The 26,391-nt window shown below is 38.6% G+C and overlaps 10 non-coding genes across 10 annotated transcripts; all 10 read left to right on the top strand.

Moving 5' to 3' along the window:
* The first annotated feature begins 43 nt into the window (after nucleotides 1-43).
* Nucleotides 44-136, top strand: TRNAI-UAU (transfer RNA isoleucine (anticodon UAU)). Its single transcript is given in 2 exon segments — nucleotides 44-81; nucleotides 101-136. It is a non-coding gene; the product is annotated as a tRNA-Ile (tRNA).
* An 812-nt stretch (nucleotides 137-948) lies between these two features.
* TRNAI-UAU (transfer RNA isoleucine (anticodon UAU)) lies at nucleotides 949-1,041 on the top strand. The gene is given in 2 exon segments: nucleotides 949-986; nucleotides 1,006-1,041. It is a non-coding gene; the product is annotated as a tRNA-Ile (tRNA).
* Nucleotides 1,042-1,852: 811 nt separating this feature from the next.
* On the top strand, nucleotides 1,853-1,945 carry TRNAI-UAU (transfer RNA isoleucine (anticodon UAU)). Its single transcript is given in 2 exon segments — nucleotides 1,853-1,890; nucleotides 1,910-1,945. It is a non-coding gene; the product is annotated as a tRNA-Ile (tRNA).
* Nucleotides 1,946-5,526: 3,581 nt separating this feature from the next.
* On the top strand, nucleotides 5,527-5,619 carry TRNAI-UAU (transfer RNA isoleucine (anticodon UAU)). The gene is given in 2 exon segments: nucleotides 5,527-5,564; nucleotides 5,584-5,619. It is a non-coding gene; the product is annotated as a tRNA-Ile (tRNA).
* Nucleotides 5,620-8,238: 2,619 nt separating this feature from the next.
* Nucleotides 8,239-8,331, top strand: TRNAI-UAU (transfer RNA isoleucine (anticodon UAU)). Its single transcript is given in 2 exon segments — nucleotides 8,239-8,276; nucleotides 8,296-8,331. It is a non-coding gene; the product is annotated as a tRNA-Ile (tRNA).
* A 2,619-nt stretch (nucleotides 8,332-10,950) lies between these two features.
* Nucleotides 10,951-11,043, top strand: TRNAI-UAU (transfer RNA isoleucine (anticodon UAU)). The gene is given in 2 exon segments: nucleotides 10,951-10,988; nucleotides 11,008-11,043. It is a non-coding gene; the product is annotated as a tRNA-Ile (tRNA).
* A 2,619-nt stretch (nucleotides 11,044-13,662) lies between these two features.
* Nucleotides 13,663-13,755, top strand: TRNAI-UAU (transfer RNA isoleucine (anticodon UAU)). The gene is given in 2 exon segments: nucleotides 13,663-13,700; nucleotides 13,720-13,755. It is a non-coding gene; the product is annotated as a tRNA-Ile (tRNA).
* A 1,710-nt stretch (nucleotides 13,756-15,465) lies between these two features.
* TRNAI-UAU (transfer RNA isoleucine (anticodon UAU)) lies at nucleotides 15,466-15,558 on the top strand. The gene is given in 2 exon segments: nucleotides 15,466-15,503; nucleotides 15,523-15,558. It is a non-coding gene; the product is annotated as a tRNA-Ile (tRNA).
* A 1,741-nt stretch (nucleotides 15,559-17,299) lies between these two features.
* On the top strand, nucleotides 17,300-17,392 carry TRNAI-UAU (transfer RNA isoleucine (anticodon UAU)). The gene is given in 2 exon segments: nucleotides 17,300-17,337; nucleotides 17,357-17,392. It is a non-coding gene; the product is annotated as a tRNA-Ile (tRNA).
* An 8,516-nt stretch (nucleotides 17,393-25,908) lies between these two features.
* Nucleotides 25,909-26,001, top strand: TRNAI-UAU (transfer RNA isoleucine (anticodon UAU)). Its single transcript is given in 2 exon segments — nucleotides 25,909-25,946; nucleotides 25,966-26,001. It is a non-coding gene; the product is annotated as a tRNA-Ile (tRNA).
* The last annotated feature ends 390 nt before the right edge of the window (nucleotides 26,002-26,391 follow it).

Raw genomic sequence — 26,391 nt, 5'->3', positions numbered from 1 at the left:
GAATAAAATCCACATCTAGCATAACCAGTCAATGTTGCGAAGCGCTCCAGTGGCGCAATTGGTAAGCGTGCGGTACTTATAAGACAGTATCTGTTGAGCAATGCCGAGGTTGTGAGTTCAAGCCTCACCTGGAGCATCTTTGTATACTGATTTTTTTCCTTTTCTTATGTCATTAGTCATTGATTATAAACTTGTAGCCTTAATATTTAATATGATATTACAAAGGATGGAAGAAAGAAAGAAAACACACAAACATGATTGTGCATTTAAGTTGTCAGCACACATCTGCTTTGGTTCAAATGCACTGCATATCTTCCTTCAGTCAGCCAACAAAACAGCAATGGAAAAGAATAACATACTGTTGGTAAAGCAGTTGCATCAAATTGATTTTCTGCAATATAGCATGATAATCCATACTGACAGCTCTGGATAGTACCAGCGCATTTCTTGCTGGACTTGGTAATGCAAAGAACACAGTAAACAGCTTCAATTTTTTTTCAAAAATAAATAATTGACTATTAAAACCCTATCAGTCTTAAATAAGGACATCAGTAAGCACCACTGGCATAATGGATAAGGCACTGTTCTCCTAAGCCAGTGGTTGTGGGTTTAAGTCCCGTCTGAGTTGGAAGTCATTACAGCAAGTGTCTCATCACTAGAGTTTATATTTTATCCTTGCTTCAACTGCAAAACAGTCTTGCAGTGTTTAGCTAGTAAAAAATGACCACAGAAGCTAAAATATGACATTAATTATGATAACATTGTTGTTGTTGTTTTTTAAACCTTTTCTATCACAGTGGACAGCTTATTCAAGTGCCATCTGGTATGCATGTTCCTTTGTTGCTCATCATTCATCACCAAAAATGATTTTCTTTTTCAATTCTTATGACTGTACTGATTGTATTGAATAAAATCCACATCTAGCATAACCAATTAATGCTGCAGAGAGCTCCAGTGGCGCAATTGGTCAGCGCGCGGTACTTATAAGGCAGTATCTGTTGAGCAATGCCGAGGTTGTGAGTTCAAGCCTCACCTGGAGCATCTTTGTATACTGTTTTTTTTCCTTTTCTTATGTCATAAGTCATTGATTATAAACTGCTACCTTAATATTTAATATGATATTACAAAGGATGGAAGAAAGAAAGAAAAAACACAAACATGATTGTGCATTTAAGTTGTCAGCACACATCTGCTTTGGTTCAAATGCACTGCATATCTTCCTTCAGTCAGCCAATAAAACAGCAATGGAAAAGATTAACATACTGTTGGTAAAGCAGTTGCATCAAATTGATTTTCTGCAATATAGCATGATAATCCATACTGACAGCTCTGGATAGTACCAGCACATTTCATGCTGGACTTGGTAATGCAAAGAACACAGTAAACAGCTTCACTTTTTTCCTCAAAAATAAATGACTATTAAAAACCTATCAGTCTTAAATAAGGACATCAGTAAGCACCACTGGCATAATGGATAAGGCACTGTTCTCCTAAGCCAGTGGTTGTGGGTTTAAGTCCCGTATGAGTTGGAAGTCATTACAGCAAGTGTCTCATCACTAGAGTTTATATTTTATCCTTGCTTCAACTGTAAAACAGTCTTGCAGTGTTTAACTTGTAAAAAATGACCACGGAAGCTAAAATATGACATTAATTATGATAACATTGTTGTTGTTGTTGTTTTTTAAACCTTTTCTATCACTGTGGACAGCTTATTCAAGTGCCATCTGGCATGCATGTTCCTTTGTTGCTCATCATTCATCACCAAAAATTATTTTCTTTTTCAATTCTTATGACTGTACTGATTGTATTGAATAAAATCCACATCTAGCATAACCAATTAATGCTGCAAAGTGCTCCAGTGGCACAATTGGTCAGCGCGCGGTACTTATAAAACAGTATCTGTTGAGCAATGCCGAGGTTGTGAGTTCAAGCCTCACCTGGAGCAGCTTTGTATAATGTTTTTTTTTTCCTTTTTTTTATGTCATTAGTCATTGATTATAAACTGCTACCTTAATATTTAATATGATATTACAAAGGATGGAAGAAAGAAAGAAAGAAAGAAAGAAAGAAAGAAAGAAAGAAAGAAAGAAAGAAAGAAAGAATGAAAGAAAAAACACAAACACGATTGTGCATTTAAGTTGTCAGCACACATCTGCTTTGGTTCAAATGCACGGCATATCTTCCTTCAGTCAGCCAACAAAACAGCAATGGAAAAGATTAACATACTGTTGGTAAAGCAGTTGCATCAAATTGATTTTCTGCAATATAGCATGATAATCCATACTTACAGCTCTGGATAGTACCAGCACATTTCTTGCTGGACTTGGTAATGCAAAGAACACAGTAAACAGCTTCACTTTTTTTCAAAAATAAATAATTGACTATTAAAAACCTAACAGTCTTAAATAAGGACATCAGTAAGCACCACTGGCATAATGGATAAGGCACTGTTCTCCTAAGCCAGTGGTTGTGGGTTTAAGTCCCGTCTGAGTTGGAAGTCATTACAGCAAGTGTCTCATCACTAGAGTTGATATTTTATCCTTGCATCAACTGTAAAACAGTCTTGCAGTGTTTAGCTTGTAAAAAATGACCACAGAAGCTAAAATATGACATTAATTAGGATAACATTGTTGTTGTTGTTGTTTTTTAAACCTTTTCTATCACAGTGGACAGCTTATTCAAGTGCCATCTGGCATGCATGTTCCTTTGTTGCTCATCATTCATCACCAAAAATGATTTTCTTTTTCAATTCTTATGACTGTACTGATTGTATTGAATAAAATCCACATCTAGCATAACCAATTAATGCTGCAAAGTGCTCCAGTGGCACAATTGGTCAGCGCGCGGTACTTATAAGACAGTATCTGTTGAGCAATGCTGAGGTTGTGAGTTCAAGCCTCACTTGGAGCAGCTTTGTATAATAGTTTTTTTCCTTTTTTTATGTCATTAGTCATTGATTATAAACTGCTACCTTAATATTTAATATGATATTACAAAGGATGGAAGAAAGAAAGAAAAAACACAAACATGATTGTGCATTTAAGTTGTCAGCACACATCTGCTTTGGTTCAAATGCACTGCATATCTTCCTTCAGTCAGCCAACAAAACAGCAATGGAAAAGATTAACATACTGTTGGTAAAGCAGTTGCATCAAATTGATTTTCTGCAATATAGCATGATAATCCATACTGACAGCTCTGGATAGTACCAGCACATTTCTTGCTGGACTTGGTAATGCAAAGAACACAGTCAACAGCTTCACTTTTTCCTCAAAAATAAATAATTGACTATTAAAAACCTAACAGTCTTAAATAAGAACATCAGTAAGCACCACTGGCATAATGGATAAGTCACTGCCCTCCTAAGCCAGGGGTTCCAAGTCCCATATGGGGTGGAAGTCATTACAGCAAGTGTCTCATCACTAGAATTGATATTTTATCCTTGCTTCGACTGTAAAACAGTCTTGCAGTGTTTAGCTTGCAAAAAATGACCACAGAAGCTAAAATATGACATTTATTATGATAACATTGTTGTTGTTTTTTTAAACATTTTCTATCACCGTGGACATCTTATTTAAGTACCATCTGGCATGCATGTTCCTTTGTTGCTCATCATTCATCACCAAAAATGATTTTCTTTTTAAATTCTTATGACTGTACTGATTGCATTGAATAAAATCCACATCTAGCATAACAAATCAATGTTGCAAAGCGCTCCAGTGGCGCAGTTGGTCATCACGTGGTACTTATAAGACAGTATCTGTTGAGTAATGCCAAGGTTGTGAGTTCAAGCCTCACCTGGAGCATCTTTGTATACTGTTTTTTTTCCTTTTCTTATGTCATTAGGCATTGATTATAAACTTGTAGCCTTAATATTTAATATGATATTACAAAGGATGGAAGAAAGAAAGAAAACACACAAACATGATTGTGCATTTAAGTTGTCAGCACACATCTGCTTTGATTCAAATGCATTGCATATCTTCCTTCAGTCAGCTAACAAAACAGCAATGGAAAAGAATAACATACTGTTGGTAAAGCAGTTGCATCAAATTGATTTTCTGCAATATAGCATGATAATCCATACTGACAGCTCTGGATAGTACCAGCACATTTCTTGCTGGACTTGGTAATGCAAAGAACACAGTAAACAGCTTCAATTTTTTTTCAAAAATAAATAATTGACTATTAAAACCCTATCAGTCTTAAATAAGGACATCAGTAAGCACCATGTGCATAATGGATAAGGCACTGTTCTCCTAAGCCAGTGGTTGTGGGTTTAAGTCCCGTCTGAGTTGGAAGTCATTACAGCAAGTGTCTCATCACTAGAGTTGATATTTTATCCTTGCTTCAACTGTAAAACAGTCTTGCAGTGTTTAGCTTGTAAAAAATGACCACAGAAGCTAAAATATGACATTAATTATGATAACATTGTTGTTTTTGTTTTTTAAACCTTTTCTATCACAGTGGACAGCTTATTCAAGTGCCATCTGGCATGCATGTTCCTTTGTTGCTCATCATTCATCACCAAAAATGATTTTCTTTTTCAATTCTTATGACTGTACTGATTGTATTGAATAAAATCCACATCTAGCATAACCAATTAATGCTGCAAAGTGCTCCAGTGGCGCAATTGGTCAGCGCGCGAAACTTATAAGACAGTATCTGTTGAGCAATGCCAAGGTTGTGAGGTCAAGCCTCACCTGGAGCATCTTTGTATACTATTTTTTTTCCTTTTCTTATGTCACTAGTCATTGAATATAAACTGCTACCTTAATATTTAATATGATATTACAAAGGATGGAAGAAAGAAAGAAAAAACACAAACATGATTGTGCATTTAAGTTGTCAGCACACATCTGCTTTGGTTCAAATGCACTGCATATCTTCCTTCAGTCAGCCAACAAAACAGCAATGGAAAAGATTAACATACTGTTGGTAAAGCAGTTGCATCAAATTGATTTTCTGCAATATAGCATGATAATCCATACTGACAGCTCTGGATAGTACCAGCACATTTCTTGCTGGACTTGGTAATGCAAAGAACACAGTAAACAGCTTCACTTTTTTCAAAAATAAATAATTGACTATTAAAAACCTATCAGTCTTAAATAAGGACATCAGTAAGCACCACTGGCATAATGGATAAGGCACTGTACTCCTAAGCCAGTGGTTGTGGGTTTAAGTCCCGTCTGAGTTGGAAGTCATTACAGCAAGTGTCTCATCACTAGAGTTGATATTTTATCCTTGCTTCAACTGTAAAACAGTCTTGCAGTGTTTAGCTTGTAAAAAATGACCACAGAAGCTAAAATATGACATTAATTATGATAACATTGTTGTTTTTGTTGTTGTTTTTTAAACCTTTTCTATCACTGTGGACAGCTTATTCAAGTGCCATCTGGCATGCATGTTCCTTTGTTGCTCATCATTCATCACCAAAAATGATTTTCTTTTTCAATTCTTATGACTGTACTGATTGTATTGAATAAAATCCACATCTAGCATAACCAATTAATGCTGCAAAGTGCTCCAGTGGCGCAATTGGTCAGCGCGCGGTATTTATAAGACAGTATCTGTTGAGCAATGCCGAGGTTGTGAGTTCAAGCCTCACCTGGAGCATCTTTGTATACTGTTTTTTTTTCCTTTTCTTAAGTCATTAGTCATTGATTATAAACTGCTACCTTAATATTTAATATGATATTACAAAGGATGGAAGAAAGAAAGAAAAAACACAAACATGATTGTGCATTTAAGTTGTCAGCACACATCTGCTTTGGTTCAAATGCACTGCATATCTTCCTTCAGTCAGCCAACAAAACAGCAATGGAAAAGATTAACATACTGTTGGTAAAGCAGTTGCATCAAATTGATTTTCTGCAATATAGCATGATAATCCATACTGACAGCTCTGGATAGTACCAGCACATTTCTTGCTGGACTTGGTAATGCAAAGAACACAGTCAACAGCTTCACTTTTTCCTCAAAAATAAATAATTGACTATTAAAAACCTAACAGTCTTAAATAAGAACATCAGTAAGCACCACTGGCATAATGGATAAGTCACTGCCCTCCTAAGACAGGGGGTCCAAGTTCCATATGGGGTGGAAGTCATTACAGCAAGTGTCTCATCAATAGAATTGATATTTTATCCTTGCTTCGACTGTAAAACAGTCTTGCAGTGTTTAGCTTGCAAAAAATGACCACAGAAGCTAAAATATGACATTTATTATGATAACATTGTTGTTGTTTTTTTTAAACATTTTCTATCACCGTGGACATCTTATTTAAGTACCATCTGGCATGCATGTTCCTTTGTTGCTCATCGTTCATCACCAAAAATTATTTTCTTTTTCAATTCTTATGACTGTACTGATTGCATTGAATAAAATCCACATCTAGCATAACCAATCAATGTTGCAAAGTGCTCCAGTGGCGCAGTTGGTCAGCACGCGGTACTTATAAGACAGTATCTGTTGAGCAATGCCAAGGTTGTGAGTTCAAGCCTCACCTGGAGCATCTTTGTAAACTGTTTTTTTTTCCTTTTCTTATGTCATTAGTCATTGATTATAAACTTGTAGCCTTAATATTTAATATGATATTACAAAGGATGGAAGAAAGAAAGAAAACACACAAACATGATTGTGCATTTAAGTTGTCAGCACACATCTGACTTGATTCAAATGCACTGCATATCTTCCTTCAGTCAGCCAACAAAACAGCAATGGAAAAGAATAACATACTGTTGGTAAAGCAGCTGCATCAAATTGATTTTCTGCAATATAGCATGATAATCCATACTGACAGCTCTGGATAGTACCAGCACATTTCTTGCTGGACTTGGTAATGCAAAGAACACAGTAAACAGCTTCAATTTTGTTTCAAAAATAAATAATTGACTATTAAAACCCTATCAGTCTTAAATAAGGACATCAGTAAGCACCACTGGCATAATGAATAAGGCACTGTTCTCCTAAGCCAGTGGTTGTGGGTTTAAGTCCCGTCTGAGTTGGAAGTCATTACAGCAAGTGTCTCATCACTAGAGTTTATATTTTATCCTTGCTTCAACTGTAAAACAGTCCTGCAGTGTTTAGCTTGTAAAAAATGACCACAGAAGCTAAAATATGACATTAATTATGATAACATTGTTGTTGTTGTTTTTTAAACCTTTTCTATCACAGTGGACAGCTTATTCAAGTGCCATCTGGCATGCATGTTCCTTTGTTGCTCATCATTCATCACCAAAAATGATTTTCTTTTTCAATTCTTATGACTGTACTGATTGTATTGAATAAAATCCACATCTAGCATAACCAATTAATGCTGCAAAGTGCTCCAGTGGCGCAATTGGTCAGCGCGCGAAACTTATAAGACAGTATCTGTTGAGCAATGCCAAGGTTGTGAGGTCAAGCCTCACCTGGAGCATCTTTGTATACTATTTTTTTTCCTTTTCTTATGTCATTAGTCATTGAATATAAAGTGCTACCTTAATATTTAATATGATATTACAAAGGATGGAAGAAAGAAAGAAAAAACACAAACATGATTGTGCATTTAAGTTGTCAGCACACATCTGCTTTGGTTCAAATGCACTGCATATCTTCCTTCAGTCAGCTAACAAAACAGCAATGGAAAAGATTAACATACTGTTGGTAAAGCAGTTGCATCAAATTGATTTTCTGCAATATAGCATGATAATCCATACTGACAGCTCTGGATAGTACCAGCACATTTCTTGCTGGACTTGGTAATGCAAAGAACACAGTAAACAGCTTCACTTTTTTCAAAAATAAATAATTGACTATTAAAAACCTATCAGTCTTAAATAAGGACATCAGTAAGCACCACTGGCATAATGGATAAGGCACTGTACTCCTAAGCCAGTGGTTGTGGGTTTAAGTCCCGTCTGAGTTGGAAGTCATTACAGCAAGTGTCTCATCACTAGAGTTGATATTTTATCCTTGCTTCAACTGTAAAACAGTCTTGCAGTGTTTAGCTTGTAAAAAATGACCACAGAAGCTAAAATATGACATTAATTATGATAACATTGTTGTTTTTGTTGTTGTTTTTTAAACCTTTTCTATCACTGTGGACAGCTTATTCAAGTGCCATTTGGCATGCATGTTCCTTTGTTGCTCATCATTCATCACCAAAAATGATTTTCTTTTTCAATTCTTATGACTGTACTGATTGTATTGAATAAAATCCACATCTAGCATAACCAATTAATGCTGCAAAGTGCTCCAGTGGCGCAATTGGTCAGCGCGCGGTATTTATAATACAGTATCTGTTGAGCAATGCCGAGGTTGTGAGTTCAAGCCTCACCTGAAGCATCTTTGTATACTGTTTTTTTTTCCTTTTCTTAAGTCATTAGTCATTGATTATAAACTGCTACCTTAATATTTAATATGATATTACAAAGGATGGAAGAAAGAAAGAAAAAACACAAACATGATTGTGCATTTAAGTTGTCAGCACACATCTGCTTTGGTTCAAATGCACTGCATATCTTCCTTCAGTCAGCCAACAAAACAGCAATGGAAAAGATTAACATACTGTTGGTAAAGCAGTTGCATCAAATTGATTTTCTGCAATATAGCATGATAATCCATACTGACAGCTCTGGATAGTACCAGCACATTTCTTGCTGGACTTGGTAATGCAAAGAACACAGTCAACAGCTTCACTTTTTCCTCAAAAATAAATAATTGACTATTAAAAACCTAACAGTCTTAAATAAGAACATCAGTAAGCACCACTGGCATAATGGATAAGTCACTGCCCTCCTAAGCCAGGGGTTCCAAGTCCCATATGGGGTGGAAGTCATTACAGCAAGTGTCTCATCACTAGAATTGATATTTTATCCTTGCTTCGACTGTAAAACAGTCTTGCAGTGTTTAGCTTGCAAAAAATGACCACAGAAGCTAAAATATGACATTTATTATGATAACATTGTTGTTGTTTTTTTAAACATTTTCTATCACCGTGGACATCTTATTTAAGTACCATCTGGCATGCATGTTCCTTTGTTGCTCATCATTCATCACCAAAAATGATTTTCTTTTTAAATTCTTATGACTGTACTGATTGCATTGAATAAAATCCACATCTAGCATAACAAATCAATGTTGCAAAGCGCTCCAGTGGCGCAGTTGGTCATCACGTGGTACTTATAATGACAGTATCTGTTGAGTAATGCCAAGGTTGTGAGTTCAAGCCTCACCTGGAGCATCTTTGTATACTGTTTTTTTTTCCTTTTCTTATGTCATTAGGCATTGATTATAAACTTGTAGCCTTAATATTTAATATGATATTACAAAGGATGGAAGAAAGAAAGAAAACACACAAACATGATTGTGCATTTAAGTTGTCAGCACACATCTGCTTTGATTCAAATGCATTGCATATCTTCCTTCAGTCAGCTAACAAAACAGCAATGGAAAAGAATAACATACTGTTGGTAAAGCAGTTGCATCAAATTGATTTTCTGCAATATAGCATGATAATCCATACTGACAGCTCTGGATAGTACCAGCACATTTCTTGCTGGACTTGGTAATGCAAAGAACACAGTAAACAGCTTCAATTTTTTTTCAAAAATAAATAATTGACTATTAAAACCCTATCAGTCTTAAATAAGGACATCAGTAAGCACCATGTGCATAATGGATAAGGCACTGTTCTCCTAAGCCAGTGGTTGTGGGTTTAAGTCCCGTCTGAGTTGGAAGTCATTACAGCAAGTGTCTCATCACTAGAGTTGATATTTTATCCTTGCTTCAACTGTAAAACAGTCTTGCAGTGTTTAGCTTGTAAAAAATGACCACAGAAGCTAAAATATGACATTAATTATGATAACATTGTTGTTTTTGTTTTTTAAACCTTTTCTATCACAGTGGACAGCTTATTCAAGTGCCATCTGGCATGCATGTTCCTTTGTTGCTCATCATTCATCACCAAAAATGATTTTCTTTTTCAATTCTTATGACTGTACTGATTGTATTGAATAAAATCCACATCTAGCATAACCAATTAATGCTGCAAAGTGCTCCAGTGGCGCAATTGGTCAGCACGCGAAACTTATAAGACAGTATCTGTTGAGCAATGCCAAGGTTGTGAGGTCAAGCCTCACCTGGAGCATCTTTGTATACTATTTTTTTTCCTTTTCTTATGTCATTAGTCATTGAATATAAACTGCTACCTTAATATTTAATATGATATTACAAAGGATGGAAGAAAGAAAGAAAAAACACAAACATGATTGTGCATTTAAGTTGTCAGCACACATCTGCTTTGGTTCAAATGCACTGCATATCTTCCTTCAGTCAGCCAACAAAACAGCAATGGAAAAGATTAACATACTGTTGGTAAAGCAGTTGCATCAAATTGATTTTCTGCAATATAGCATGATAATCCATACTGACAGCTCTGGATAGTACCAGCACATTTCTTGCTGGACTTGGTAATGCAAAGAACACAGTAAACAGCTTCACTTTTTTCAAAAATAAATAATTGACTATTAAAAACCTATCAGTCTTAAATAAGGACATCAGTAAGCACCACTGGCATAATGGATAAGGCACTGTACTCCTAAGCCAGTGGTTGTGGGTTTAAGTCCCGTCTGAGTTGGAAGTCATTACAGCAAGTGTCTCATCACTAGAGTTGATATTTTATCCTTGCTTCAACTGTAAAACAGTCTTGCAGTGTTTAGCTTGTAAAAAATGACCACAGAAGCTAAAATATGACATTAATTATGATAACATTGTTGTTTTTGTTGTTGTTTTTTAAACCTTTTCTATCACTGTGGACAGCTTATTCAAGTGCCATCTGGCATGCATGTTCCTTTGTTGCTCATCATTCATCACCAAAAATGATTTTCTTTTTCAATTCTTATGACTGTACTGATTGTATTGAATAAAATCCACATCTAGCATAACCAATTAATGCTGCAAAGTGCTCCAGTGGCGCAATTGGTCAGCGCGCGGTATTTATAAGACAGTATCTGTTGAGCAATGCCGAGGTTGTGAGTTCAAGCCTCACCTGGAGCATCTTTGTATACTGTTTTTTTTTCCTTTTCTTAAGTCATTAGTCATTGATTATAAACTGCTACCTTAATATTTAATATGATATTACAAAGGATGGAAGAAAGAAAGAAAAAACACAAACATGATTGTGCATTTAAGTTGTCAGCACACATCTGCTTTGGTTCAAATGCACTGCATATCTTCCTTCAGTCAGCCAACAAAACAGCAATGGAAAAGATTAACATACTGTTGGTAAAGCAGTTGCATCAAATTGATTTTCTGCAATATAGCATGATAATCCATACTGACAGCTCTGGATAGTACCAGCACATTTCTTGCTGGACTTGGTAATGCAAAGAACACAGTCAACAGCTTCACTTTTTCCTCAAAAATAAATAATTGACTATTAAAAACCTAACAGTCTTAAATAAGAACATCAGTAAGCACCACTGGCATAATGGATAAGTCACTGCCCTCCTAAGACAGGGGGTCCAAGTTCCATATGGGGTGGAAGTCATTACAGCAAGTGTCTCATCACTAGAATTGATATTTTATCCTTGCTTCGACTGTAAAACAGTCTTGCAGTGTTTAGCTTGCAAAAAATGACCACAGAAGCTAAAATATGACATTTATTATGATAACATTGTTGTTGTTTTTTTTAAACATTTTCTATCACCGTGGACATCTTATTTAAGTACCATCTGGCATGCATGTTCCTTTGTTGCTCATCGTTCATCACCAAAAATTATTTTCTTTTTCAATTCTTATGACTGTACTGATTGCATTGAATAAAATCCACATCTAGCATAACCAATCAATGTTGCAAAGTGCTCCAGTGGCGCAGTTGGTCAGCACGCGGTACTTATAAGACAGTATCTGTTGAGCAATGCCAAGGTTGTGAGTTCAAGCCTCACCTGGAGCATCTTTGTAAACTGTTTTTTTTTCCTTTTCTTATGTCATTAGTCATTGATTATAAACTTGTAGCCTTAATATTTAATATGATATTACAAAGGATGGAAGAAAGAAAGAAAACACACAAACATGATTGTGCATTTAAGTTGTCAGCACACATCTGACTTGATTCAAATGCACTGCATATCTTCCTTCAGTCAGCCAACAAAACAGCAATGGAAAAGAATAACATACTGTTGGTAAAGCAGCTGCATCAAATTGATTTTCTGCAATATAGCATGATAATCCATACTGACAGCTCTGGATAGTACCAGCACATTTCTTGCTGGACTTGGTAATGCAAAGAACACAGTAAACAGCTTCAATTTTGTTTCAAAAATAAATAATTGACTATTAAAACCCTATCAGTCTTAAATAAGGACATCAGTAAGCACCACTGGCATAATGAATAAGGCACTGTTCTCCTAAGCCAGTGGTTGTGGGTTTAAGTCCCGTCTGAGTTGGAAGTCATTACAGCAAGTGTCTCATCACTAGAGTTTATATTTTATCCTTGCTTCAACTGTAAAACAGTCCTGCAGTGTTTAGCTTGTAAAAAATGACCACAGAAGCTAAAATATGACATTAATTATGATAACATTGTTGTTGTTGTTTTTTAAACCTTTTCTATCACAGTGGACAGCTTATTCAAGTGCCATCTGGCATGCATGTTCCTTTGTTGCTCATCATTCATCACCAAAAATGATTTTCTTTTTCAATTCTTATGACTGTACTGATTGTATTGAATAAAATCCACATCTAGCATAACCAATTAATGCTGCAAAGTGCTCCAGTGGCGCAATTGGTCAGCGCGCGAAACTTATAAGACAGTATCTGTTGAGCAATGCCAAGGTTGTGAGGTCAAGCCTCACCTGGAGCATCTTTGTATACTATTTTTTTTCCTTTTCTTATGTCATTAGTCATTGAATATAAAGTGCTACCTTAATATTTAATATGATATTACAAAGGATGGAAGAAAGAAAGAAAAAACACAAACATGATTGTGCATTTAAGTTGTCAGCACACATCTGCTTTGGTTCAAATGCACTGCATATCTTCCTTCAGTCAGCTAACAAAACAGCAATGGAAAAGATTAACATACTGTTGGTAAAGCAGTTGCATCAAATTGATTTTCTGCAATATAGCATGATAATCCATACTGACAGCTCTGGATAGTACCAGCACATTTCTTGCTGGACTTGGTAATGCAAAGAACACAGTAAACAGCTTCACTTTTTTCAAAAATAAATAATTGACTATTAAAAACCTATCAGTCTTAAATAAGGACATCAGTAAGCACCACTGGCATAATGGATAAGGCACTGTACTCCTAAGCCAGTGGTTGTGGGTTTAGGTCCCGTCTGAGTTGGAAGTCATTACAGCAAGTGTCTCATCACTAGAGTTGATATTTTATCCTTGCTTCAACTGTAAAACAGTCTTGCAGTGTTTAGCTTGTAAAAAATGACCACAGAAGCTAAAATATGACATTAATTATGATAACATTGTTGTTTTTGTTGTTGTTTTTTAAACCTTTTCTATCACTGTGGACAGCTTATTCAAGTGCCATTTGGCATGCATGTTCCTTTGTTGCTCATCATTCATCACCAAAAATGATTTTCTTTTTCAATTCTTATGACTGTACTGATTGTATTGAATAAAATCCACATCTAGCATAACCAATTAATGCTGCAAAGTGCTCCAGTGGCGCAATTGGTCAGCGCGCGGTATTTATAATACAGTATCTGTTGAGCAATGCCGAGGTTGTGAGTTCAAGCCTCACCTGAAGCATATTTGTATACTGTTTTTTTTTCCTTTTCTTAAGTCATTAGTCATTGATTATAAACTGCTACCTTAATATTTAATATGATATTACAAAGGATGGAAGAAAGAAAGAAAAAACACAAACATGATTGTGCATTTAAGTTGTCAGCACACATCTGCTTTGGTTCAAATGCACTGCATATCTTCCTTCAGTCAGCCAACAAAACAGCAATGGAAAAGATTAACATACTGTTGGTAAAGCAGTTGCATCAAATTGATTTTCTGCAATATAGCATGATAATCCATACTGACAGCTCTGGATAGTACCAGCACATTTCTTGCTGGACTTGGTAATGCAAAGAACACAGTCAACAGCTTCACTTTTTCCTCAAAAATAAATAATTGACTATTAAAAACCTAACAGTCTTAAATAAGAACATCAGTAAGCACCACTGGCATAATGGTTAAGTCACTGCCCTCCTAAGACAGGGGGTCCAAGTTCCATATGGGGTGGAAGTCATTACAGCAAGTGTCTCATCACTAGAATTGATATTTTATCCTTGCTTCGACTGTAAAACAGTCTTGCAGTGTTTAGCTTGCAAAAAATGACCACAGAAGCTAAAATATGACATTTATTATGATAACATTGTTGTTGTTTTTTTTAAACATTTTCTATCACCGTGGACATCTTATTTAAGTACCATCTGGCATGCATGTTCCTTTGATGCTCATCATTCATCACCAAAAATGATTTTCTTTTTCAATTCTTATGACTGTACTGATTGCATTGAATAAAATCCACATCTAGCATAACCAATCAATGTTGCAAAGTGCTCCAGTGGCGCAGTTGGTCAGCACGCGGTACTTATAAGACAGTATCTGTTGAGCAATGCCAAGGTTGTGAGTTCAAGCCTCACCTGGAGCATCTTTGTATACTGTTTTTTTTCCTTTTCTTATGTCATTAGTCATTGATTATAAACTTGTAGCCTTAATATTTAATATGATATTACAAAGGATGGAAGAAAGAAAGAAAACACACAAACATGATTGTGCATTTAAGTTGTCAGCACACATCTGCCTTGATTCAAATGCACTGCATATCTTCCTTCAGTCAGCCAACAAAACAGCAATGGAAAAGAATAACATACTGTTGGTAAAGCAGTTGCATCAAATTGATTTTCTGCAATATAGCATGATAATCCATACTGACAGCTCTGGATAGTACCAGCACATTTCTTGCTGGACTTGGTAATGCAAAGAACACAGTAAACAGCTTCAATTTTTTTTCAAAAATAAATAATTGACTATTAAAACCCTATCAGTCTTAAATAAGGACATCAGTAAGCACCACTGGCATAATGAATAAGGCACTGTTCTCCTAAGCCAGTGGTTGTGGGTTTAAGTCCCGTCTGAGTTGGAAGTCATTACAGCAAGTGTCTCATCACTAGAGTTTATATTTTATCCTTGCTTCAACTGTAAAACAGTCCTGCAGTGTTTAGCTTGTAAAAAATGACCACACAAGCTAAAATATGACATTAATTATGATAACATTGTTGTTGTTGTTTTTTAAACCTTTTCTATCACAGTGGACAGCTTATTCAAGTGCCATCTGGCATGCATGTTCCTTTGTTGCTCATCATTCATCACCAAAAATGATTTTCTTTTTCAATTCTTATGACTGTACTGATTGTATTGAATAAAATCCACATCTAGCATAACCAATTAATGCTAGAAAGTGCTCCAGTGGCGCAATTGGTCAGCGCGCGGTACTTATAATACAGTATCTGTTGAGCAATGCCGAGGTTGTGAGTTCAAGCCTCACCTGGAGCAGCTTTGTATAATGTTTTTTTTCCTTTTTTTATGTTATTAGTCATTGATTATAAACTGCTACCTTAATATTTAATATGATATTACAAAGGATGGAAGAAAGAAAGAAAGAAAGAAAGAAAGAAAGAAAGAAAAAACACAAACATGATTGTGCATTTAAGTTGTCAGCACACATCTGCTTTGGTTCAAATGCATTGCATATCTTCCTTCAGTCAGCCAACAAAACAGCAATGGAAAAGATTAACATACTGTTGGTAAAGCAGTTGCATCAAATTGATTTTCTGCAATATAGCATGATAATCCATACTGACAGCTCTGGATAGTACCAGCACATTTCTTGCTGGACTTGGTAATGCAAAGAACACAGTAAACAGCTTCACTTTTTTTCAAAAATAAATAATTGACTATTAAAAACCTATCAGTCTTAAATAAGTACATCAGTAAGCACCACTGGCATAACGGATAAGGCACTGTTCTCCTAAGCCAGTGGTTGTGGGTTTAAGTCCCGTCTGAGTTGGAAGTCATTACAGCAAGTGTCTCATCACTAGAGTTGATATTTTATCCTTGCTTCAACTGTAAAACAGTCTTGCAGTGTTTAGCTTGTAAAAAATGACCACAGAAGCTAAAATATGACATTTATTATGATAACATTGTTGTTGTTGTTTTTTAAACCTTTTCTATCACCGTGGACAGCTTATTCAAGTGCCATCTGGCATGCATGTTCCTTTGTTGCTCATCATTCATCACCAAAAATGATTTTCTTTTTCAATTCTTACGAATGTACTGATTGTATTGAATAAAATCCACATCTAGCATAACCAATTAATGCTGCAAAGTGCTCCAGTGGCGCAATTGGTCAGCACGTGAAACTTATAAGACAGTATCTGTTAAGCAATGCCAAGGTTGTGAGGTCAAGCCTCACCTGGAGCATCTTTGTATACTGTTTTTTTTCCTTTTCTTATGTCATTAGTCATTGATTATAAACTGCTACCTTAATATTTAATATGATATTACAAAGGATGGAAGAAAGAAAGAAAAAACACAAACATGATTGTGCATTTAAGTTGTCAGCACACATCTGCTTTGGTTCAAATGCACTGCATATCTTCCTTCAGTCAGCTAACAAAACAGCAATGGAAAAGATTAACATACTGTTGGTAAAGCAGTTGCATCAAATTGATTTTCTGCAATATAGCATGATAATCTATACTGACAGCTCTGGATAGTACCAGCACATTTCTTGCTGGACTTGGTAATGCAAAGAACACAGTAAACAGCTTCAATTTTTTCCCAAAAATAAATAATTGACTATTAAAAACCTATCAGTCTTAAATAAGGACATCAGTAAGCACCACTGGCATAATGGATAAGGCACTGTTCTCCTAAGCCAGTGGTTGTGGGTTTAAGTCCCGTATGAGTTGGAAGTCATTACAGCAAGTGTCTCATCACTAGAGTTTATATTTTATCCTTGCTTCAACTGTAAAACAGTCTTGCAGTGTTTAACTTGTAAAAAATGACCACGGAAGCTAAAATATGACATTAATTATGATAACATTGTTGTTGTTGTTGTTTTTTAAACCTTTTCTATCACAGTGGACAGCTTATTCAAGTGCCATCTGGCATGCATGTTCCTTTGTTGCTCATCATTCATCACCAAAAATTATTTTCTTTTTCAATTCTTATGACTGTACTGATTGTATTGAATAAAATACACATCTAGAATAACCAATTAATGCTGCAAAGTGCTCCAGTGGCGCAATTGGTCAGCGCGCGGTACTTATAAAACAGTATCTGTTGAGCAATGCCGAGGTTGTGAGTTCAAGCCTCACCTGGAGCAGCTTTGTATAATGTTTTTTTTTCCTTTTTTTTATGTCATTAGTCATTGATTATAAACTGCTACCTTAATATTTAATATGATATTACAAAGGATGGAAGAAAGAAAGAAAGAAAGAAAGAAAGAAAGAAAGAAAGAAAGAAAGAATGAAAGAAAGAAAAAACACAAACATGATTGTGCATTTAAGTTGTCAGCACACATCTGCTTTGGTTCAAATGCATTGCATATCTTCCTTCAGTCAGCCAACAAAACAGCAATGGAAAAGATTAACATACTGTTGGTAAAGCAGTTGCATCAAATTGATTTTCTGCAATATAGCATGATAATCCATACTGACAGCTCTGGATAGTACCAGCACATTTCTTGCTGGACTTGGTAATGCAAAGAACACAGTAAACAGCTTCACTTTTTCATCAAAAATAAATAATTGACTATTAAAAACCTAACAGTCTTAAATTAGGACATCAGTGAGCACCACTGGCACAATGGATAAGGCACTGTACTCCTAAGCCAGTGGTTGTGGGTTTAAGTCCCATCTGAGTTGGAAGTCATTACAGCAAGTGTCTCATCACTAGAGTTGATATTTTATCCTTGCTTCAACTGTAAAACAGTCTTGCAGTATTTAGCTTGTAAAAAATGACCACAGAAGCTAAAATATGACATTAATTATGATAACATTGTTGTTGTTGTTTTTTAAACCTTTTCTATCACCGTGGACAGCTTATTCAAGTGCCATCTGGCATGCATGTTCCTTTGTTGCTCATCATTCATAACCAAAAATGATTTTCTTTTTCAATTCTTATGACTGTACTGATTGTATTGAATAAAATCCACATCTAGCATAACCAATCAATGCTGCAAAGAGCTCCAGTGGCGCAATTGGTCAGCATGCGGTACTTATAAGACAGTATCTGTTGAGCAATGCCGAGGTTGTAAGTTCAAGCCTCACCTGGAGCATCTTATGTCATTAGTCATTGATTATAAACTGCTACCTTAATATTTAATATGATATTACAAAGGATGGAAGAAAGAAAGAAAAAACACAAACATGATTGTTAGAGATGAGCGCCTGAAATTTTTCGGGTTTTGTGTTTTGGTTTTGGGTTCGGTTCCGCGGCCGTGTTTTGGGTTCGAACGCGTTTTGGCAAAACCTCACCGAATTTTTTTTGTCGGATTCGGGTGTGTTTTGGATTCGGGTGTTTTTTTAAAAAAACACTAAAAAACAGCTTAAATCATAGAATTTGGGGGTCATTTTGATCCCAAAGTATTATTAACCTCAAAAACCATAATTTACACTCATTTTCAGTCTATTCTGAATACCTCACACCTCACAATATTATTTTTAGTCCTAAAATTTGCACCGAGGTCGCTGTGTGAGTAAGATAAGCGACCCTAGTGGCCGACACAAACACCGGGCCCATCTAGGAGTGGCACTGCAGTGTCACGCAGGATGTCCCTTCCAAAAAACCCTCCCCAAACAGCACATGACGCAAAGAAAAAAAGAGGCGCAATGAGGTAGCTGTGTGAGTAAGATTAGCGACCCTAGTGGCCGACACAAACACCGGGCCCATCTAGGAGTGGCACTGCAGTGTCACGCAGGATGGCCCTTCCAAAAAACCCTCCCCAAACAGCACATGACGCAAAGAAAAAAAGAGGCGCAATGAGGTAGCTGTGTGAGTAAGATTAGCGACCCTAGTGGCCGACACAAACACCGGGCCCATCTAGGAGTGGCACTGCAGTGTCACGCAGGATGTCCCTTCCAAAAAACCCTCCCCAAACAGCACATGACGAAAAGAAAAAAAGAGGCGCAATGAGGTAGCTGTGTGAGTAAGATTAGCGACCCTAGTGGCCGACACAAACACCGGGCCCATCTAGGAGTGGCACTGCAGTGTCACGCAGGATGTCCCTTCCAAAAAACCCTCCCCAAACAGCACATGACGCAAAGAAAAAAAGAGGCGCAATGAGGTAGCTGACTGTGTGAGTAAGATTAGCGACCCTAGTGGCCGACACAAACACCGGGCCCATTTAGGAGTGGCACTGCAGTGTCACGCAGGATGTCTCTTCCAAAAAACCCTCCCCAATCAGCACATGATGCAAAGAAAAAGAAAAGAAAAAAGAGGTGCATGATGGAATTGTCCTTGGGCCCTCCCACCCACCCTTATGTTGTATAAACAAAACAGGACATGCACACTTTAACCAACCCATCATTTCAGTGACAGGGTCTGCCACACGACTGTGACTGATATGACGGGTTGGTTTGGACCCCCCCCAAAAAAGAAGCAATTAATCTCTCCTTGCACAAACTGGCTCTACAGAGGCAAGATGTCCACCTCATCATCACCCTCCGATATATCACCGTGTACATCCCCCTCCTCACAGATTATCAATTCGTCCCCACTGGAATCCACCATCTCAGCTCCCTGTGTACTTTGTGGAGGCAATTGCTGCTGGTCAATGTCTCCGCGGAGGAATTGATTATAATTCATTTTAATGAACATCATCTTCTCCACATTTTCTGGATGTAACCTCGTACGCCGATTGCTGACAAGGTGAGCGGCGGCACTAAACACTCTTTCGGAGTACACACTTGTGGGAGGGCAACTTAGGTAGAATAAAGCCAGTTTGTGCAAGGGCCTCCAAATTGCCTCTTTTTCCTGCCAGTATAAGTACGGACTGTGTGACGTGCCTACTTGGATGCGGTCACTCATATAATCCTCCACCATTCTATCAATGTTGAGAGAATCATATGCAGTGACAGTAGACGACATGTCCGTAATCGTTGTCAGGTCCTTCAGTCCGGACCAGATGTCAGCATCAGCAGTCGCTCCAGACTGCCCTGCATCACCGCCAGCGGGTGGGCTCGGAATTCTGAGCCTTTTCCTCGCACCCCCAGTTGCGGGAGAATGTGAAGGAGGAGATGTTGACAGGTCGCGTTCCGCTTGACTTGACAATTTTGTCACCAGCAGGTCTTTCAACCCCTGCAGACTTGTGTCTGCCGGAAAGAGAGATCCAAGGTAGGCTTTAAATCTAGGATCGAGCACGGTGGCCAAAATGTAGTGCTCTGATTTCAACAGATTGACCACCCGTGAATCCTTGTTAAGCGAATTAAGGGCTCCATCCACAAGTCCCACATGCCTAGCGGAATCGCTCCGTGTTAGCTCCTCCTTCAATGTCTCCAGCTTCTTCTGCAAAAGCCTGATGAGGGGAATGACCTGACTCAGGCTGGCAGTGTCTGAACTGACTTCACGTGTGGCAAGTTCAAAGGGCATCAGAACCTTGCACAACGTTGAAATCATTCTCCACTGCGCTTGAGACAGGTGCATTCCACCTACTATATCGTGCTCAATTGTATAGGCTTGAATGGCCTTTTGCTGCTCCTCCAACCTCTGAAGCATATAGAGGGTTGAATTCCACCTCGTTACCACTTCTTGCTTCAGATGATGGCAGGGCAGGTTCAGTAGTTTTTGGTGGTGCTCCAGTCTTCTGTACGTGGTGCCTGTACGCCGAAAGTGTCCCGCAATTCTTCTGGCCACCGACAGCATCTCTTGCACGCCCCTGTCGTTTTTTTAAAAATTCTGCACCACCAAATTCAAGGTATGTGCAAAACATTGGACGTGCTGGAATTTGCCCATATTTAATGCACACACAATATTGCTGGCGTTGTCCGATGCCACAAATCCACAGGAGAGTCCAATTGGGGTAAGCCATTCCGCGATGATCTTCCTCAGTTGCCGTAAGAGGTTTTCAGCTGTGTGCGTATTCTGGAAAGCGGTGATACAAAGCGTAGCCTGCCTAGGAAAGAGATGCGAGATGCTGCTACTGGTGCCGCCGCTGCTGTTCTTGCGGCGGGAGTCCATACATCTACCCAGTGGGCTGTCACAGTCATATAGTCCTGACCCTGCCCTGCTCCACTTGTCCACATGTCCGTGGTTAAGTGGACATTGGGTACAACTGCATTTTTTAGGACACTGGTGAGTCTTTTTCTGACGTCCGTGTACATTCTCGGTATCGCCTGCCTAGAGAAGTGGAACCTAGATGGTATTTGGTAACGGGGGCACACTGCCTCAATAAATTGTCTAGTTCCCTGTGAACTAACGGCGGATACCGGACGCACGTCTAACACCAACATAGTTGTCAAGGCCTCAGTTATCCGCTTTGCAGCAGGATGACTGCTGTGATATTTCATCTTCCTCGCAAAGGACTGTTGAACAGTCAATTGCTTACTGGAAGTAGTACAAGTGGGCTTCCGACTTCCCCTCTGGGATGACCATCGACTCCCAGCAGCAACAACAGCAGCGCCAGCAGCAGTAGGCGTTACACGCAAGGATGCATCGGAGGAATCCCAGGCAGGAGAGGACTCGTCAGAATTGCCAGTGACATGGCCTGCAGGACTATTGGCATTCCTGGGGAAGGAGGAAATTGACACTGAGGGAGTTGGTGGGGTGGTTTGCGTGAGCTTGGTTACAAGAGGAAGGGATTTACTGGTCAGTGGACTGCTTCCGCTGTCACCCAAAGTTTTTGAACTTGTCACTGACTTATTATGAATGCGCTGCAGGTGACGTATAAGGGAGGATGTTCCGAGGTGGTTAACGTCCTTACCCCTACTTATTACAGCTTGACAAAGGGAACACACGGCTTGACACCTGTTGTCCGCATTTCTGGTGAAATACCTCCACACCGAAGAGCTGATTTTTTTGGTATTTTCACCTGGCATGTCAACGGCCATATTCCTCCCACGGACAACAGGTGTCTCCCTGGGTGCCTGACTTAAACAAACCACCTCACCATCAGAATCCTCCTGGTCAATTTCCTCCCCAGCGCCAGCAACACCCATATCCTCCTCATCCTGGTGTACTTCAACACTGACATCTTCAATCTGACTATCAGGAACTGGACTGCGGGTGCTCCTTCCAGCACTTGCAGGGGGCGTGCAAATGGTGGAAGGCGCATGCTCTTCACGTCCAGTGTTGGGAAGGTCAGGCATCGCAACCGACACAATTGGACTCTCCTTGTGGATTTGGGATTTCGAAGAATGCACAGTTCTTTGCTGTGCTGCTTTTGCCAGCTTGAGTCTTTTCATTTTTCTAGCGAGAGGCTGAGTGCTTCCATCCTCATGTGAAGCTGAACCACTAGCCATGAACATAGGCCAGGGCCTCAGCCGTTCCTTGCCACTCCGTGTCGTAAATGGCATATTGGCAAGTTTACGCTTCTCCTCCGACAATTTTATTTTAGGTTTTGGAGTCCTTTTTTTTCTGATATTTGGTGTTTTGGATTTGACATGCTCTGTACTATGACATTGGGCATCGGCCTTGGCAGACGACGTTGCTGGCATTTCATCGTCTCGGCCATGACTAGTGGCAGCAGCTTCAGCACGAGGTGGAAGTGGATCTTGATCTTTCCCTAATTTTGGAACCTCAACATTTTTGTTCTCCATATTTTAATAGGCACAACTAAAAGGCACCTCAGGTAAACAATGGAGATGGATACTAGTATACAATTATGGACTGCCTGCCGAGTGCAGACACAGAGGTAGCCACAGCCGTGAACTACCGTACTGTACTGTGTCTGCTGCTAATATAGACTGGTTGATAAAGAGATGTCTATGTAACTATGTATGTATAAAGAAGAAAGAAAAAAAAACCACGGTTAGGTGGTATACAATTATGGACGGACTGCCTGCCGAGTGCAGACACAGAGGTAGCCACAGCCGTGAACTACCGTACTGTACTGTGTCTGCTGCTAATAATATAGACTGGTTGATAAAGAGATGTCGTAGTAGTATGTATGTATAAAGAAGAAAGAAAAAAAAAACACGGTTAGGTGGTATACAATTATGGACGGACTGCCTGCCGAGTGCAGACACAGAGGTAGCCACAGCCGTGAACTACCGTACTGTACTGTGTCTGCTGCTAATATAGACTGGTTGATAAAGAGATGTCTATGTAACTATGTATGTATAAAGAAGAAAGAAAAAAAAACCACGGTTAGGTGGTATACAATTATGGACGGACTGCCTGCCGAGTGCAGACACAGAGGTAGCCACAGCCGTGAACTACCGTACTGTACTGTGTCTGCTGCTAATATAGACTGGTTGATAAAGAGATGTCTATGTAACTATGTATGTATAAAGAAGAAAGAAAAAAAAACCACGGTTAGGTGGTATACAATTATGGACGGACTGCCTGCCGAGTGCAGACACAGAGGTAGCCACAGCCGTGAACTACCGTACTGTACTGTGTCTGCTGCTAATATAGACTGGTTGATAAAGAGATGTCGTAGTAGTATGTATGTATAAAGAAGAAAAAAAAACCACGGTTAGGTGGTATACAATTATGGACGGACTGCCTGCCGAGTGCAGACACAGAGGTAGCCACAGCCGTGAACTACCGTACTGTGTCTGCTGCGACTGGATGATAAATGATATAAAAAATATATATATATCACTACTGCAGCCGGACAGGTATATATTATATATTATATAATGACGGACCTGCTGGACACTGTCTGTCAGCAGAATGAGTTTTATTTTTATAGAATAAAAAAAACAACAACACACAAGTGAAGTCACACGACGAGTGTTTAACTTTTTCAGGCAATCACAATATAAGTATACTACTAACTATACTGGTGGTCAGTGTGGTCAGGTCACTGGTCAGTCACACTGGTAGTGGCACTCCTGCAGCAAAAGTGTGCACTGTTTAATTTTAATATAATATTATGTACTCCTGGCTCCTGCTATAACCTATAACTGGCACTGCAGTGCTCCCCAGTCTCCCCCACAATTATAAGCTGTGTGAGCTGAGCAGTCAGACAGATATATAATATATATAGATGATGCAGCACACTGGGCTGAGCCTGAGCAGTGCACACAGATATGGTATGTGACTGAGTCACTGTGTGTATCGCTTTTTTCAGGCAGAGAACGGATATATTAAATAAACTGCACTGTCTGGTGGTCACTCACTATATAATATTATGTACTCCTGGCTCCTGCTATAACCTATAACTGGCACTGCAGTGCTCCCCAGTCTCCCCCACAATTATAAGCTGTGTGAGCTGAGCAGTCAGACAGATATATAATATATATAGATGATGCAGCACACTGGGCTGAGCCTGAGCAGTGCACACAGATATGGTATGTGACTGAGTCACTGTGTGTATCACTTTTTTCAGGCAGAGAACGGATATATTAAATAAACTGCACTGTCTGGTGGTCACTCACTATATAATATTATGTACTCCTGGCTCCTGCTATAACCTATAACTGGCACTGCAGTGCTCCCCAGTCTCCCCCACAATTATAAGCTGTGTGAGCTGAGCAGTCAGACAGATATATAATATATATAGATGATGCAGCACACTGGGCTGAGCCTGAGCAGTGCACACAGATATGGTATGTGACTGAGTCACTGTGTGTATCGCTTTTTTCAGGCAGAGAACGGATATATTAAATAAACTGCACTGTCTGGTGGTCACTCACTAGTAAACTCTCTGCACTCTCTACACTTCTACAGTACTCCTCCTACTCCTAAGCTCCAGTAAATCTCTCTCTCTTATAATCTAAATGGAGAGGACGCCAGCCACGTCCTCTCCCTATCAATCTCAATGCACGTGTGAAAATGGCGGCGACGCGCGGCTCCTTATATAGAATCCGAGTCTCGCGATAGAATCCGTGCCTCGCGAGAATCCGACAGCGTCATGATGACGTTCGGGCGCGCTCGGGTTAACCGAGCAAGGCGGGAAGATCCGAGTCGCTCGGATCCGTGTAAAAAAAGCTGAAGTTCGGGCGGGTTCGGATTCCGAGGAACCGAACCCGCTCATCTCTAATGATTGTGCATTTAAGTTGTCAGCACACATCTGCTTTGGTTCAAATGCACGGCATATCTTCCTTCAGTCAGCCAACAAAACAGCAATGGAAAAGATTAACATACTGTTGGTAAAGCAGTTGCATCAAATTGATTTTCTGCAATATAGCATGATAATCCATACTTACAGCTCTGGATAGTACCAGCACATTTCTTGCTGGACTTGGTAATGCAAAGAACACAGTAAACAGCTTCACTTTTTTTCAAAAATAAATAATTGACTATTAAAAACCTAACAGTCTTAAATAAGGACATCAGTAAGCACCACTGGCATAATGGATAAGGCACTGTTCTCCTAAGCCAGTGGTTGTGGGTTTAAGTCCCGTCTGAGTTGGAAGTCATTACAGCAAGTGTCTCATCACTAGAGTTAATATTTTATCCTTGCTTCAACTGTAAAACAGTCTTGCAGTGTTTAGCTTGTAAAAAATGACCACAGAAGCTTAAATATGACATTAATTAGGATAACATTGTTGTTGTTGTTTTTTAAACCTTTTCTATCACAGTGGACAGCTTATTCAAGTGCCATCTGGCATGCATGTGCCTTTGTTGCTCATCATTCATCACCAAAAATGATTTTCTTTTTCAATTCTTATGACTGTACTGATTGTATTGAATAAAATCCACATCTAGCATAACCAATTAATGCTGCAAAGTGCTCCAGTGGCGCAATTGGTCAGCGCGCGGTACTTATAAGACAGTATCTGTTGAGCAATGCCGAGGTTGTGAGTTCAAGCCTCACTTGGAGCAGCTTTGTCTAATGTTTTTTTTTCCTTTTTTTATGTCATTAGTCATTGATTATAAACTGCTACCTTAATATTTAATATGATATTACAAAGGATGGAAGAAAGAAAGAAAAAACACAAACATGATTGTGCATTTAAGTTGTCAGCACACATCTGCTTTGGTTCAAATGCACTGCATATCTTCCTTCAGTCAGCCAACAAAACAGCAATGGAAAAGATTAACATACTGTTGGTAAAGCAGTTGCATCAAATTGATTTTCTGCCATATAGCATGATAATCCATACTGACAGCTCTGGATAGTACCAGCACATTTCTTGCTGGACTTGGTAATGCAAAGAACACAGTCAACAGCTTCACTTTTTCCTCAAAAATAAATAATTGACTATTAAAAAC

Source organism: Pseudophryne corroboree, unplaced genomic scaffold, assembly GCF_028390025.1.
Source record: "Pseudophryne corroboree isolate aPseCor3 unplaced genomic scaffold, aPseCor3.hap2 scaffold_3097, whole genome shotgun sequence".
Lineage (NCBI taxonomy): Eukaryota > Metazoa > Chordata > Amphibia > Anura > Myobatrachidae > Pseudophryne > Pseudophryne corroboree.
Note: the sequence above shows the minus strand (reverse complement) of the source record. Positions and strands in the feature narration are given on the sequence as shown.